This window comes from Chamaea fasciata, unplaced genomic scaffold (genome assembly GCF_029207755.1).
Source record: "Chamaea fasciata isolate MVZ Bird 193981 ecotype frontalis unplaced genomic scaffold, bChaFas1.0.hap1 SCAF_7, whole genome shotgun sequence".
Classification (NCBI taxonomy): Eukaryota; Metazoa; Chordata; class Aves; order Passeriformes; family Sylviidae; genus Chamaea; species Chamaea fasciata.
The window spans coordinates 23,002,444-23,017,809 of record NW_027094092.1 but is presented as its reverse complement, the minus strand read 5'-3'; the positions used below and the strand labels follow the sequence as shown (position 1 = coordinate 23,017,809).

The window sequence follows — 15,366 nt, the reverse complement described above, 5'->3', positions numbered from 1 at the left end:
CTTTGAATTTTTTTCATCTTTCATCTTTACAGTGCTCTGTAAGAACACTGACCTCATGGCACTGCTTTCCTGTCTTCAGCTCAACTTGGAATATGCAATTTACATAAGGCAAGTAAAAACCACCACATGTTCCGTTTAGAAATATTGGTTAGAAAGCAGAACAGCGTAACATAGGAAGAGGCTCCAGATGAAAATGTGTTCCACAAAAATCATTAAAACCAAAAGTAATATATATAAAAATTGCAAGAAGCCCTTCTCTAGGGACCTTGGAAACACAAATACACAAATACTCTCAGATCAATATCAGGAAAGCAAATACATGACACATCTTTTGTGGAGACAGGGAGAAGACAGATCCAAGGTGCACAATGCACCTGAGTAGGGGTGAGGAGGGTTTTAGTTAACCTTCAGGTGGAAAGAATAAAGTCCCTTCTCCCAGCAGGTGACCAGTTACCCATAAACCAAGTGAAAATGGGAACCTGCCTTGCCTGGCCTCTGATGGGGACCTCACATTGTCTACACCTGTTTCTCATGCACCTTATGTTCATTTCCCTGCCTCCTTCAGTTCCAGACATGGGTGTTCCTGAGTTCTGTTAGCAGGAGGAAGTTCAGCACCTGACCTGATCATGCAGCAGCTGTAACTTAAGGAAGCGCTGGACAGCATTTGAAGTGTGGTATTTGTTTACTGTTTATAAGTCTTGCAGATAGATACTGTGTCTGTCAGCATGTTCTTTTAATCAAAGTTTCTTCTCTATTGATCCTGTGAGTGCCTCGGGGTGCTCTGTCTCCTGGGACAGGCACTTGTATGGTGATACTAAAGTAGGAGCGCTGGCTCTGAATTCTTTTCTCTCCTTTAGATGACAAGTATTTGCTCATGTGGTGTGCCTGTTTTGCACAGCTGCTGTGATGCATAATCCTGTTTTAAGTGACTATCTTGGGTCTGCTTTGCATTACAGGAGGCACTAAGCCATTGAATTTCTCTTTGGGCAGACCTGGTATGTCAGTCCTGGCAAACGGGCATTTCCAGTGTCGTGTTGCATTCGTCTGACCTGGAATTCAAAGGCTTCTCTTTGAAGACAACTGTTTCTACCATGGTCAAGGAGAAGTTTATATTTTGTATGAAAATGGTGCATATAAGAAATCATAAGAGAACCAGAAATCCTGGCTCTGTTTAGGCTCAGCTGGAAATTAAATACTGCCCTTGACAAGGCCTGAGAGTGAACCTGACTCACTGCCTAACTACTCCAAAAGGCAAAGCTTAGGGTTTCAAGTCTATTTTTTTCTTTTCTTTTTGTCTTTATTCCTTCTCCCACCTCCTTTTCAGATTTATTTCCTTATAAAGCAGTTCTGTATTTTTCTTCTGCTTTTACCTACCCCTAATTTTAGGCACAGGCAAAAGGGAGTGCGGCTGCCTAGTTGGCTCTATGCCAGCATTAGACCTGGCAGCCACTTCCTGCTGCCAGGAGAGGTGTGGGGATTTGGAGGCTGATAGCAACACTTGGCTGAGGGGAAAAAGGTAATGAAAAATCAATGGAAGAAAAATTTCTCCTTTCAAATGTTTAACTCTGCTTTTCATCCCACCTGGTAGCAATAATAACCTGGCCATATCTTCTCTAGTGGTGCTTACATTGCTAAGAATACTCAAATCAACTCTGCTTATAAGATTTTCTCCAGTGACAGTCAAGACTAGTTTTATTGGAATTAAAGAAAAGCCTGACTCTTCTGCCATGGATCTGCCATGGATCCATCTGCCTGTTGGATCTGATTACAGCTTGTTGGACACCTATGTCTTAATTTAGGCTCCCATCAAATGAAATACAGCCATGGGAATCCTCTTTGCAGGATTCTCCAATGTTTAAAGGCATTTTTGTCGACTTTATATCTGAGTGTACCAATGCATCTCAACTGTTTCACTTTTCAGTTTCTTTCTTAGCTTAATAGAGGCAAATGGGGAGAAACTTTTAAGTGGTCTTTGGAGCCTTTGGATTTTTGTTTAAATATTTGGAAAGCTGAAATATAAATAAAAATGCTGTTACTTGCTTTTTGTTAAACTCTAGGTTGTTCATATAAACTGAAATTGTTCATGTCTAACCTGTAGGCTAGCTAATAGCTTCTGGGCCATATTCCAGGCTTGTTTATCTTGTGCACTGCTATTCCTTTGGTCTTGTTGAACACATTTTGCCTTTGGTCATACTCACATTAGTTGGTGCAACAGTGAAAGGAATGAGTTTCTCTGAAGGAGGTTGGAATAGATTGTAAAGACATTTGTTTAAAGATTTAGCAAGGGTCAATAAGAAGTGCATTTGTCCCCTGCTAAATTTATGATGAGTCCACAGCATCAGTTAGTTGCATTATCTGCAACCATTGCTTGAATGGTCTGCTGTCTTCTGGGTGGTTTTATAGGTGATGCTGTCCTCCAAGGTTCTGTGCATTTGTGAACTGTAAAGCTCTGTGGCAACATTTGTGCAAGTCTATTTTTTTTTTCCCAGCAAATTCCAAAAGCTGCACTTAAACAGCAGCAAAATGCTTTTCACTTGCAGACTGCTCACTGGGCAAAGTTAACCTCTAAAAGCAATTCTGTTAGAGATAGGAATATGTTTTATACAGAAGAACCCCAAGTATAGAGAAACCCAAAATTACTCACTGGAAGCATAACAAATTGCTGGCATAAGCAGGATTTTCATTTGTTGACATCTTTTTTTCAAAGTTTTCAAAGTTATGAAAGTTATCTCTTGCCCACTGGCAGCTTCCTTAAGTTGATGTGGTGCTCTGAAAATCAGCCTAGACTGAGGTTCTCAGCCCGTAAGTGCATTTCAAAAGCTAGGCTTATACAAATGTTTATGCTTGGTGTTAAATCAGCTGCAGCCGTCTTGGACCAGTTCCCTAAGGATTTATTCAGCTTATGTTGTTTTTGCAGTTTTTTCTTTTATAACTGCGTAGCTACCACTGCCCAAATGAGCTTGTTTAACTCTGCGTTCGGTTGTATTATAGGCAGCCTAAACCTTTCTCAGCAGAAGAATGCTTACTTGGTATTTTGGGAACTCAGTTCACCGGAGTAGCAAGCTGCCTGTGGGATTAGAGGAAGCAGTCTATCTCTGCGATCCTGTTGCTGAGAGTGTTGGCCCCTGGGTTTATAAGTCACTGTGATGTGTGTAGTTATGAAAAACTGCTTGCAATGGTTTACATTAGAGATGTCATCTTCATCTCTGTATGTAAATATGTCGCTGTTCCTATTATTTCCCCAAACTGTTGATTGTTAATCTGTCATTTTCAATGATCACACCCACTGAACTCCAGTGTGCAATAAATTACCTTCTAATCAAAATGAGTTCATTCGCCAAATGTTGCAGGAAGCAACCTGGCATATATTTCTACTTAGCTGATAAAAAATGTCAGAGCCAAATATTCATATGTTAATTACTGGACCAACAATACGCTTACATCCACAGAATTCCCTCAATCAAAGACAAAAAGGATTGGTCTAGACAGATCATGTCAGCCCATTTCCACACTTTATTACAGGATTCCTCTGCCCTTCACTCAATGACTTTTCAGGGCTTGTCCAGCTTAATTTTAAAGGAATCAGGTGAGAGAAGATTTCACCATCTCTTTCTACACTTGCAACGCTTTCTTATGATGTTTATATTATGTTCTATTTTCCTTAATTTCACTCACATTGATGTAAAAGAATAAGTGTTGAATGAGTCTCATCTCTAAATACTGTATAAATTTAAAACTTACCTGATAAGTATAAACTTCTGAATTGGAACCTAATGTTACCCCTGAAAGACTCTGGCTTTTGTTGTTGTTTTTTAACAGGATCAAAATGCTTGACTCTTTCAGACAAAAGCAAAGTGACAAAGCATTACAGTGTAACGCTGTGTACTGAAAAGAGCTGTGACAAAGAGTAGTGTGATTGTTATTGCTATTACTTTGGCCACACAGATATTTCTACCAAAGTGACATACAGATAATCTAGCAATGCTCAAGGGCTTGATCAGCACTTCACGAGCACTTTTATGGCAAAACAGGGCCACATCCCCTGATAATTGTTCAGTCCTAGTGTTTCTGTGTATTTGTCCAATAAACAGAAGCAGATTGCCACTCTACATTTATACTGCTATTTGTCAAGTGTTAAGCTGAAGGAACCTGTGCATCTTTCTTCTCTATGAGCTTTTCAGGGGTGTGTCTGTTACACACTGAAGTGCAGCACTGTCAATTTGTGCAATGGAATTGTTGTCAGATCAGATCATCTTTCCAAACTGTTCACTGTAAACTTAGTGGAACAAATGAGTGCATGCAGTCTGAAGGGATGGGAATTATGTATCATCAAAGCGATGAGTGAACTGCTGTGATGCTATTAGATATTTTTAAAGGCATGAAGAGAAGATTTAGTTGTTGTATTGCATGTTGTTCTAAGAGCTAAAAGAAACCTGCAAAAAATTCTATTTAATGCTATTAAAAATGACATTTAGGTGACAAGAGTCTGGAAAATCTTTTACCTTTCCCTTTACTCAGACCTAATTGCCTTCTCAAATACTTTCCTTGTGTAACTCTTGCCCTCTACTGGAATAAAGGAAATGCAAGCGTGTGTGTCACCACAGGAGGATTTGAAAACGGTGTGCTAAGTTTTGCTCTTCCTTAATGGACGAAATGAGTTTCAGTTAAAGTTTGTGTTTGTTTTGATCTAGAAAGCACAAAATATGCATGACTGCCATGTGCATGATTTCTCTCTGCTGGCTGGTGGTCAGTTGTTTGCTCTTTGGTTACGACCTTAACAGTGGTGCCCTGTGTTGGAAAACTTTAGCTCTGGTGGTTGGAGCCTGTGGAATACTTGGAACAGGGAGTCCTGTTATGAACACCCTTAGGTGTGGTGATGGTCATCCCTGAGCTCTGTAGTTCATATTCATAGGTGCTTTTGAAACTGTGTGCTGCCTCCCTAACTAGCAGCATCTTTCTCTGTTTTTTTAGAACCAGAGGGAGTCACTGTTCTGTGTGTGCTGACAAGGTCTGCAAACCATGAAATGGGAGGTGGGCACAGTGGCTGCTCTGACCTTTAGAAGATATTGATCCTTGCTCTTAATGAAGTGAAAAAAACAAAGTATTGGCTAAATAAATAATTGTGCTCCCGTCTGTTTTTGTTGTTATTACCTGTAACCCCCACTTCACCCCAAATCCACCAGTGATAGGGGCTTTTGCAGTTCAGTCTTGCTTTGCCTGGAGGGAGAAGTCCAATCAAGAAAGAAATGTATCATTCCTTGTTTTTTAACTTCTATAGGGTGCCCATCTAAGACAAAACTATGAGCATTTGTAATGTAGTCCATTTCTGGCAATGGTGTTGGGGTGCCTTTGTAATGCTGCCTCTGGAGCAACAAAATGTTTTGAGTTTGTTACTGTTGTGGCTGTCTTTGCTTCTGTCACAGTATTGCTGACAACTGGCTTCACTGTTTAACCCTCAGCCTATTTTCAGCTCTAGCCAGCTCTGCTAGTTGATGTCCCCCTGTCCTACACAACGTCTCTCTCCTTGATCCTTCGCTTATTCTCTCTCTCTCTCTACCCTGCCCCTGCCCCATTTTCACTTGTCCCTTTTGCTTGCTGGACTTTGCAAAGATTCTTCCATAGATGAATGCAGAGTTAGATCTGCTCCTCATCACGAAAACCTGCAGTTCCAGCTCTTCCTTTCGGTGTGTCAGAGGTGTAAACACTGTTGTTTTCATTTGCATCTGGTTTCTGAGGCAAGTGTTTCATCTCTGTCTTAAATAAACCATGTTCTCAAAAATGGAGAAGTTTAGCCTTAGCCCTTTCAGAAATTACTCTCTCAAATCCTTCTGTGGGGAAGGGGAGGGAGAAGAAATCAATAACTTTACTGGGAAGGAGGACAGGAAATCACTGTGTAAAATCTTGCAAAATCCTATAAACAACTGAGTATTGCCAAGACAATTCTCTGGGTATCGTCTGTGCTCCTCCGTAAAGAACAGGCCACAGGAGAGGCCAGGTTACCCTTCAAGCAAATAATCCTGGAGTTGGGAAGCAGATGAATTTCTCTCTCTTCCACCAGAATTAGAAATTTTCCAGTCAGTCAGAGAAGGGCGGGAACAGTAAACGGGCTGCATAGTAACAGTGGCTGAAACATGCAGCTAGTTAATTAATGTTAAGTAGCTCAAACATGGAGCCTAGATAATAAATATCGTTAAGGTTGCATGGCCAAGCCTGTCTCAAGTATTTCCAGCATGAAGCATGGCCGTGCAGCCTTAATTCATCCATATGCATGTGTCCTTCACAATGTAATCCCTAATTGCATTTCTCTTATGTGGCTCCCCAGAATGGAATTGCATCAGCCTATGCACAGCAGCTTTCTAACAAAGGGAAGAGGCAGGAGAACAGAAAAGGAGAGCTGCTACAGCAGGCAAACAAAGTGTACAGATAAAAGGGTGGGTCTTGGGACCAGCACTGCTTAATATCTTCAGCAATGACACAGATACTGGGATTAAGTGCACCCTCAGCAGATATGCAGATGACACCAAGCTGAGTGGTGGACTTGACACACCTGAGGGATGGGATGCCATCCAGACAGACCTGGACAAACTCGAGAAACCAAGAAGTGGGACCATGGGAACCTCATGAGGTTCAATGAGGCCCAGTGCACAGCGCTGAACCTGGGTCAGGGAAAGCCCTGGTATCAATACAGGCTGGGGGTGGGAGGGATTGAGAGTAGACCTGCCAAGAAAGACTTCTGTGGTACTGGTGGGTGAAAAGCTGGGCATGAGCTGGCAGTGTGCACTGATAGCCTAGAAAGCCAATTGTATCCTTGGCTGTACCTAAAGAAGCCAGATAGTGGTCAGCAGGTCAAGGGAGGCAGCTCTCCTTCTCTCCTCTGCCCTTGAGAATCCATCTGGAGTGCTGCAACCAGCTGTGGACTCTCCAGTGTAGGAAGGATGAGGACCTGTTGGAGTGAGTCTAGAGGATGACCAGGAAGGTGATCTGAAGGCTGGAACACCTCTCCTGCGAAGACAGGCTGGGAGGTTTGGGATTGTTCCGCCTGGAGAAGAGAAGGCTGCAGGGAGCCTTTCAGTACCTAAATGGAGCCTACAAAAACAAGTAGCAGCAAAAGTTTAGCAGGGTCTGTTGCAAGAAAACAAAGGGTAAATGTTCTAAACTAAAAAAACCTAAGAGAATTAAAGACTTATAACTTGACTCACAGAAACACTGACTGTATAGGGATGTAGCTGTAATTTATAGACAAATAAAGTGCAAGAAAATGAAAGAGTTGGCTTGCATCTCATGGTGGACTCAACTATGTATTTATGAGTCTTAGAGATGCTTGTCTAACTTTTTCTTAAAAGCTGGGGTGACAAATCCTGGGGTGACAAAGCAGCTTCAGCGTGCTATTGCAGTGTTTATGAAAAAATTTTTTTAAAATGTTTCATCTTGAATATTCATCCTGAAATAATGGATAGAAGAAGAAAAACAGGTTTAAGAGGACATTGAGATCATACTGTTGCAGGGGTTTTGGTGGGGTTTGGTTTATCTTTTAGTAGCAGCCTTTTACACATTTGATGACTTGGCTTCCCTCAGCCTTTTAAGGCTGTACCGTGCTTATCTCTCTAATCTGCTTCTTGCAGGTGATGTGTTTTAGCTTTCTACCATTTTCATTTCTCTCACCTACATCTTCTTTGACTAATTTTTATTACTCTAGAAGTGTCTTCCACCAAATGAAATATTGCTAATGAGGTCTTATCAATGCTCAGTGCAATAGAAAGATAACTTCATGTGTCTTGCAGGCTCTTCATGGTGATACAGGAAAGCAGCAATTTGCATTTGTATCTCATCTTGGATTTTAATAGGAACCAAGCAGCTGTTCCACTGGTGGTGTTTTCAGAAATGGATGGAACAGTGTGACTGAAAACTTCCAAAATAATTCAGCTCAAGGGGAAAAAATGCTTCAAGCCAAGTAGTTGGATTCTGATGATTGTAGGCAAAAGGAAGGCTCAAGTAATCTTGAAATAGCTTGGCTGCAACTTTACCTGTAATAAAGCTGTAAGTAACCTGGATGTCTGTGCAGACCTTCAGGCAGACTTTCCTTACCATTCCAGGGACCTTTATTGAATGAGTGGTCAGAGCGTAGGTACAATGGCATGAACTTCATCAGCCAGTGACTTTAATGGGAACAGATTTAGTATTCAAAGAAAAATAGTTTGCCTAGGGAATTGTCATCCTCATGTCTTACACTATAGGGTGTAGATGTGTTTTGGTTTTATTCTTTTGAGACTTCCAGTGTAAGCTGACTAAATGAAAATTTTCCTCACATTGGATTGAATGCTGATGAAGATATAATTTAACATGTTACTGCTGCTTTCAACATAGTGAAGTTATGACGCGTGCCTCTTTCACGTAAAAGTAGTATTCTTTTCTAGAAAATAAATCTTTAGTGTTGGTTGGTATAAACACATCAAGTGTTATATCCATTATCTGCTTCCCATATTCTGAAGCGTATTTGACTCACAGTCAACCCCTGGCTCAGAGACTCAGTAATTCTAATGAATATTTGAAATAAAAAGCAATTACTACTGTCAGCTCTTTCCAACAGGTTTTTGGGTTTGTGTTGACAGGCTGTGCAGGGGGAGCACTGTGGTTCTTAGGCTCTCATCAAGAATTTGCGAGAATCCTTGTAATACTTTATTCTGTGGTTAGAACCTTTTGCTGTTTAATTCTTGGTGTCTGCTTCCAAGTGATTATTTACTTAAAGCTGGCATAAGAAATGGACTTATGTAAAATGCTATCCACAAATTCCGGTGTCCAATTTGTATTGAACCCCATCAAGTAAAAAGTGCATTAGTTCAGGGTTCTGGATACTTTGTTGTGGTGGTCAGGCCCTGTCAAGCCTTGGCACTGTCAGACTCATTAACAAGATTGCTCTAAGCTGCTAGAGAAACTGTTGCATTAATTGTCATCATCAATGTCAAGAGGAATAAGGTCTGAGCTCTGAAAATGGTGGCAAGGGAAGATGAAGGACATGGTCTTAAAGGTGTCTTATTGCCTCATTCGGCACAGCGATTACCTTGCTCACACCCAGATGTTAAAACAGACTAGATACAAATAATATAAAGATTAACTTTTTCTCTGATAAATGTTAGACTTCCCAGTGATGCTTCTGACTTCCAGAAACATAGAATCAGATGCAACCAGATCCTTCCTTCGAATGAAAGTCTGAGCTGATCCCTACATATGGAAACACTCCCAAATGCTTCTTTGGGAGATCAGATCTCTGTCCACTTCTAGGAAATTTTGCAAGTCTTGGGTAGAACACTTCTTACAGAATGTAGCCTGAGTCTTGCTAGGTAAATGGAACATTTTCCTTCTTCATTTAGTTTTCTCTTATCCATGTTTAGTTGCTGTCATTGATGTGATTGAGCTGAAGCCATTTATCGTGGTTCTACGTAATCCTTTATTAACTAATTAAGACAGTGAAGTTCTAAAATAGCTTCAGTGTAATCCCAACAGAGAGGGAAGCCATGTTAAAACTCTTACTTTTGTAAGTGAATTGCTGCCATCTATTATTCTTTTATATTCTCTCACATCCTTGGAGTAACATAAATTCCCCATTTTTAAGGGGACTGCAAGCATGCACTCTGTTGAAAAAGGAGGATTTTATTTTGTGACAGGCATTGACATTTCTCTCTTACCTTTTCCTGGGAAACTGCTAATTCTGATCATACTCAGTTGCCTACATGCCCTAGTCATGGTTCTGCCTGAAAACTCTTGAGGATAATAGCTTAGCTGTGAATATCTTTTCAGTATTCATGATCCAATTCAGGAAACACTGTAGGGAGGAGCATAAACATCTCAACAGTGTCTGTATTGATTTGACAAAAGCATAAAATGCTTTCACTTCATCTGCTTTCCAAGAGTTGGTGTGAACTAGGTTATTCTGATATTCTTTTAGCCTATTCTATTAATGATAGGAGAGATCCTGTGCAATAGAAAATGTTTCTTCAGTGGAGTTTAATCTTTCTTCTGGGGAACTTCTTATGAAAGATGGAATTGAGCAGGGTTGTAGATCCATGTCTACTCAACTTCTTGTTTCAGTACTGTGGATCTTGACTTTAGCATGTGATAAAATGAGGGTAATTTCTTCAGCCCAAGCAAATTTATTCAAATTTGAGTTTTGTGAAGCTAGTCAGCAGCAAATCTATAGAATTTCATTGCTTCATAAGATCATCTAAACACTTCACCTCGCAAGGAGGATCAAAAGGCGAGGCCATATTTTGCCTTTCCAAAACTATGTCTGAAACCCTCTCTTTGTTGCAGTTACAGACTCAAAAGTACACTATTCTTGATATTTTTCTCTCTCTTAATTGATTATTAAATACCTTGGTGTTCCTGGAAAACAAGTGTTTCTTGAAAGACATTTGAAAAATTTCTTTTGCACGAAGGAGTAATACAACGCTCAGTACAAATCACCAATTTAAACACTTTGCACAGGCTAGGCACAGCATGGAGATGCGAATTTGAGAATGCTTAGGTATTGGAAGACCTCTTCTAACTTAGCCTGCTTGGGGTGACAAACCACTTGAGTGACATGCAAGGACATCCCAAAGTCCTCCCTAACAGCATGCCAGATCAATGTTTGTGAGGAATAAGCTTTGAGACAACTGGAGACACATCTTTCCTTGTACTAGCATAGCTCTTGATGTGAAACAGACAGCTAACTTGGAGGTCAGGAAAGAAAAGATGTTCAGAGGGATTCTGTTGCCACTTCTCACTCATCTAAAAATCACGTATTCAGCTTCTAACCGTGCATGTTATGTGCAGGATTGTAAAATTTAAAAAGACCTTTTAGCACTTAAGAAATAGAAATTAATTAATTTCATTAATAAAATGAAAGAGAGAACTAGAGGGAATTAACCAGGTTTTGGGAGTGGGTGGGAAATTTTCTTTGAGATTTCAATATGACCAATGATGCGCTGCAGTCAGTGCCCTTCTGCCTGAACAGAAATGAGCTGTTCCTGCCAACATTTTAAATCAATGAATGTGCTCTATTAGCATGATGCATACCTGTACTCTTAAGCATAATCTATATTGCCTTGTGGTGGCAGCTCTGTCGTGTCTGTGAATTGATTGGATAAATTGAGCCCAACTAGGGCTGCAGTGGTGCCCGTGTTACAAAAACCTCCTTAAAACCCTGACATCTCAAATCCAACACTCTGTGCTTATGGACTGAACTGCTTGTAGAAACAACTTTTTTTCTCTTCTCCTCTCCTTTTGCTGTCTCCAACAGGAGCACCAATGCACATGTGAGAAACCCTGTGTGGGTGTTATGTAGTTGTGTAGCTCAGACTCTAAACAGAGAAGTTGAGTCTCTGAAGCCATTATTCTTTCCCTAGAGCTAAATTAATGATATATTTTATGTTTTGGAAATCGTAGTGTAAACTAACAAGCTTGGGCAAAGCTGAAGAGAAAAATATAAAAAGAGAGAGGAGGCGTTTGCAGGGCAAAGACTGAAACAGAGTCTAATCAGATTGAAGGAGACTTTGTGTCCAGTGCTGCATACAGTTAATATGACATGGTTGTATGCTTTGCTGTACTGGGACTTCATTGCACTGTGTGTGGGTTGCTATTGTATTTAAAAAATAGGGGAGGCATGGGGAAAGACAACGAGGATCTAATCTTTGAGAAGGTGCAATAGAGGACACCAGACTTACTTGGCTCTTTCTCAACTTTGTAAATCAAAGCAGCTCTGTTAATGTGGTAAAGGAAACCCTACAGACCCTGCGCAGTGGTGCTTTCTGGTGCTGTAACAGCACCTGCCTGCATGCTGACACTGGCCATGAGGACCTTTATTCAAATTAAGAGATTATTGACTGATGTGCAGTTCAGCTCAGGTTCTTCAAATGCAACAAATCTTGAAGCTTCTTAGCTCTGGACAAACGGATGTCTTATTATTATTGGTGGTGCTGTCTGAATTCAATTTCAAAGCTTAATGGGTTTTAGATGTATGTACCAACGGGATTCAGACAAGAAGGCAAACATCAGAAGTTGAGAGGCTGTAATGTATTAATGATATACAGGGCAGTGACATGTTCTAACAAGTGAAATCCTGTAGCTTCATCATAACTATAACAGGACTATTTGTAAATTAAGTTGCACTCTTGATGAGAGACTAGTTTTAGGGATTTGTTTTCACTTTTTAACTCTTGGACCAACTTGAAACATAAAATATCAAGAGTTTGGTATTCAGCTGATTGAGCTGTCTCAGCTTGAAAGTTTGGTCTCAGTAGTTAGATAGCACCTCCAAAGGGGTGCCCTGTAACTGTGGCACCTCCCTTTTATCTTGTACTTGCTTGGGAGAGAAGTGGAATAGGAGATGTCGTGCAAGATTTCTGGGCAGAGAAGAAAAAGGACCCTAAGATGGCTAAGGTCATCTGTCACTGAGGCAGCATGTTCAAACAAATGTAAATTAATGTTGAACTCATCCAAAAGGGAATAGCTGATCTTATCTGAAAAAAATCAAAGTCTTCATGCTTTGGCTCAAATTTTTTTTGTTTAGGCTTTACCGAAGGAAAGTTGTAGATCTGTGTACCTTTCAAAATGTTCCTGCAGAAAATTTCCCTGAAGAAATAGGTTTTTTTTTACTGAATAATTCTTCAGCCTGCTCTGTCACTCAAACCTAGCAACTTCAGGGCCCCATAAAAGTGGTCAATTTCTAAGATCTATGAAGTCTAGAAATACAATTAGATAAGTGGTAGGAGCTAAAAGGAACCACAAAGGAGAGATTAATCTGGTAGTTGTCTGTCACATCTTTTTCGGATATACATAACACTTCTATTTGAACTTTCATGTTGTTTTTACAAATTTCTACATTTGATGTCTGTGGTGGGTTGACCCTGGCTGGATGCCACGTGCCCACCAAAGCCACTCTGTCACACCCATGCCTAGCTGGGCAGGGGAGAGAAAATATAACAAAAGGCTTGTGGGTTGAGTCAAGGGCAGGGAGAGATCACTCAGCAGTTACTGTCACAGGCAAAACTGACTCAGCTTGGGGAATTTATGTGAATTTATTATCAGTCAAATCAGAATAGAATAATGAGAAGGAAACTCAAATATTAAACATGCCTTTTCCCCACCCCTCCCTTCTTCCTGTTCTTAATCTTATTTCTGATTTGTTACCTTAGTCCCATCAGCAGCACAGGAGGATGGGGAACGGGGATTATGGTTGGTTCATCACATGTTTTCTCTGCCACTCCTTCCTCCTCAGGGGTCCCTCCCAAGGGATGCAGTTCTTCATTAACTGCTCCAGTGTGAGTCCTCCATGGGGTCACCAGTCCTGCCAGCAAACCTGCCCCATCATGGGCTCCTTTCCCCAGAGGTTCAGAGGTCCTGCCCAGAAGCCTGCTCCAGCTCAGGCTTCCCATAGGCTCCTTTGGGCATCCACCAGCTTCAGTGTGGGGCTCCTCCATGGGCTGCAGGTGGATCTCTGCTCCACTGGGGACCCCCATGGGCTGCAGGGGCACAGCCGCTTCACTGCGGTTTGCATCTTGGCCTTCAGGGGAATCTCTGCTCCTTCCACCTTTTTCATCAACTTTGGGGTCTACAGGGCTGTTCATCTCATACATTCTCACTTCTCTCCTCTCTGGTTGCAATTTGGTTCTGCACTATGGTTTTTTTTTTCCCTCAAATACTTTATCCCAGAGGTGCTGCGTCTGTCACTTATGGGTTTGACCCTGGGCAGAAGCAGGTCCCCCTTGGAGCCAGCTGGTGTTGGCTCTGTTTGACAGGAAAGTTTCTGGCAGCTTCTCACAGAGGCCACCCCTTTAGCCACCCATTTCTAAAACCTTGCCACATAAACCCAAATACAATGCCAAAGATTTTTGGCCTGAACCAAACCCCAAACTCTCCAAAGCTTTCCTACAAGCAAAGCAGAGATGGAAATACTGAAGGAAAAAGTAGAGCAAGCCTTAAGTACCTCTGATTGAAGAGTCTAGGGTGACAAAAATTTTAGAGAAGTCTGTGCCTAGGTCAGTTGTAGATCAGGATGACCCATACAAACACCCCAAACAGCCCCTATCTGCAATAGTTGCGGTAAGTATAGCCCAGTGAAGGCTGAAGGGCAGCACAGAGGAACAAGGTGAATTGCCCTTCTTGTGGTGAGATGAACTGGCCTTACAGAGACCTGTGAATGGCAAATACTGCCTCAAAGGCTGAAACTGCGACTATTTCGATTTGATGTAGCTGAGCGAAATAGATTGTGGAAGACATCTGCTTTGGAAATGTATCTGGCACAATAAATAACATTTACATGACTCTTCCAGGAAATACCGCTGTGACATTTACTGTTGTTTGTTGCTTTTTTTTAAACCTGTATCCTTACTTAACCTTTTTTGAGACTGAGATTTCAGCTGCTTCAGAGAGATAGCTGATACTTGCCTTTCCTCCTCTGAGCAGTGGTTTTATTTTTATCATGAGTGCTACAGAAGACATATGGCATTTCACAGACACTTCCAGATAGTTACCCAAAGGGATTTATAATTTGATCCCTGATCCTACACTGAGTTTTTCAAGAACCATCCATTGAGCCTTGCAGAGCCGTGGCAAAGAGAGTAAAGTGCCCTGAGGTTTTAGGGTTTAAGTCCATGTAGTACAACAAGGGAAAACAAGAATAGGAAATGCATCCCACACTTTAGTCCCCACCAAAGGACCTGAGCAGATAAGAAAAACAGCAGTAAGTGTGCATGAAATGCTTATTGTTACCTTGGCGTCTTTTTATTCCTTTGTTTAAACAGAACACATATGTAACACAAATTAATTCATTTATAGGCTAAAATCTAGAAAAAGTGGGATAAAGAGCCTTGTGAAGATGAATAATAGAAGGCAGATTACCAAGAATAAAATAAAAGAATGAGAATCCAAAGTTTTAGATTTGGGATTTTTTCTGTTTATCATGAACAGTAGAAGTTCACATAAATTTTAGTGTTACTTTTTCACACCATTTTGGCAGTGATCTTTACATTTTTAATTGAATTGTGGAAGTGTTTAATAATCTTGTATGGTTTTTGTTTTGTGTTTTTCTTTTTTCTTTTTTTTTTTTAAATGTAAACTATTTGACATAACAGTTGGCAATGTGACATCCTGAAGAAGAAAAATGTGGGCTACAAACAAGAATCCTAAATTAAACATAGTGATCATTTAAGTGAGTCTTGCTCATGACTTTTTGCCATTGACTTGCAGCATTGGGAAGTTATTTAAGAAAGTAATTGCTTCATGTTTTAGTTGCAATGTCCTCCTCCACTAAAGGGCCTTGAGATGAAATTAACCTAACAATAATAAATATGTACAAGGAAAAGATCATTGCGATGGAAGAAACCAGCT

General features: G+C 40.7%; 1 long non-coding RNA gene across 3 annotated transcripts in view; it reads left to right on the top strand.

The window, feature by feature from the left end:
* Window positions 1–557: 557 nt before the first annotated feature.
* LOC136291741 (uncharacterized) overlaps window positions 558–15,366 on the top strand; it is a 34,035-nt gene continuing 19,226 nt past the window's right edge. For 2 of the 3 annotated variants that reach the window (XR_010721687.1, XR_010721686.1), the window contains exon 1: window positions 558–671. This is a non-coding gene — a long non-coding RNA (uncharacterized lncRNA). Of the gene's footprint in view, window positions 675–15,366 lie in introns of all 3 variants that reach the window. The other variant, XR_010721688.1, reaches the window with a different exon arrangement.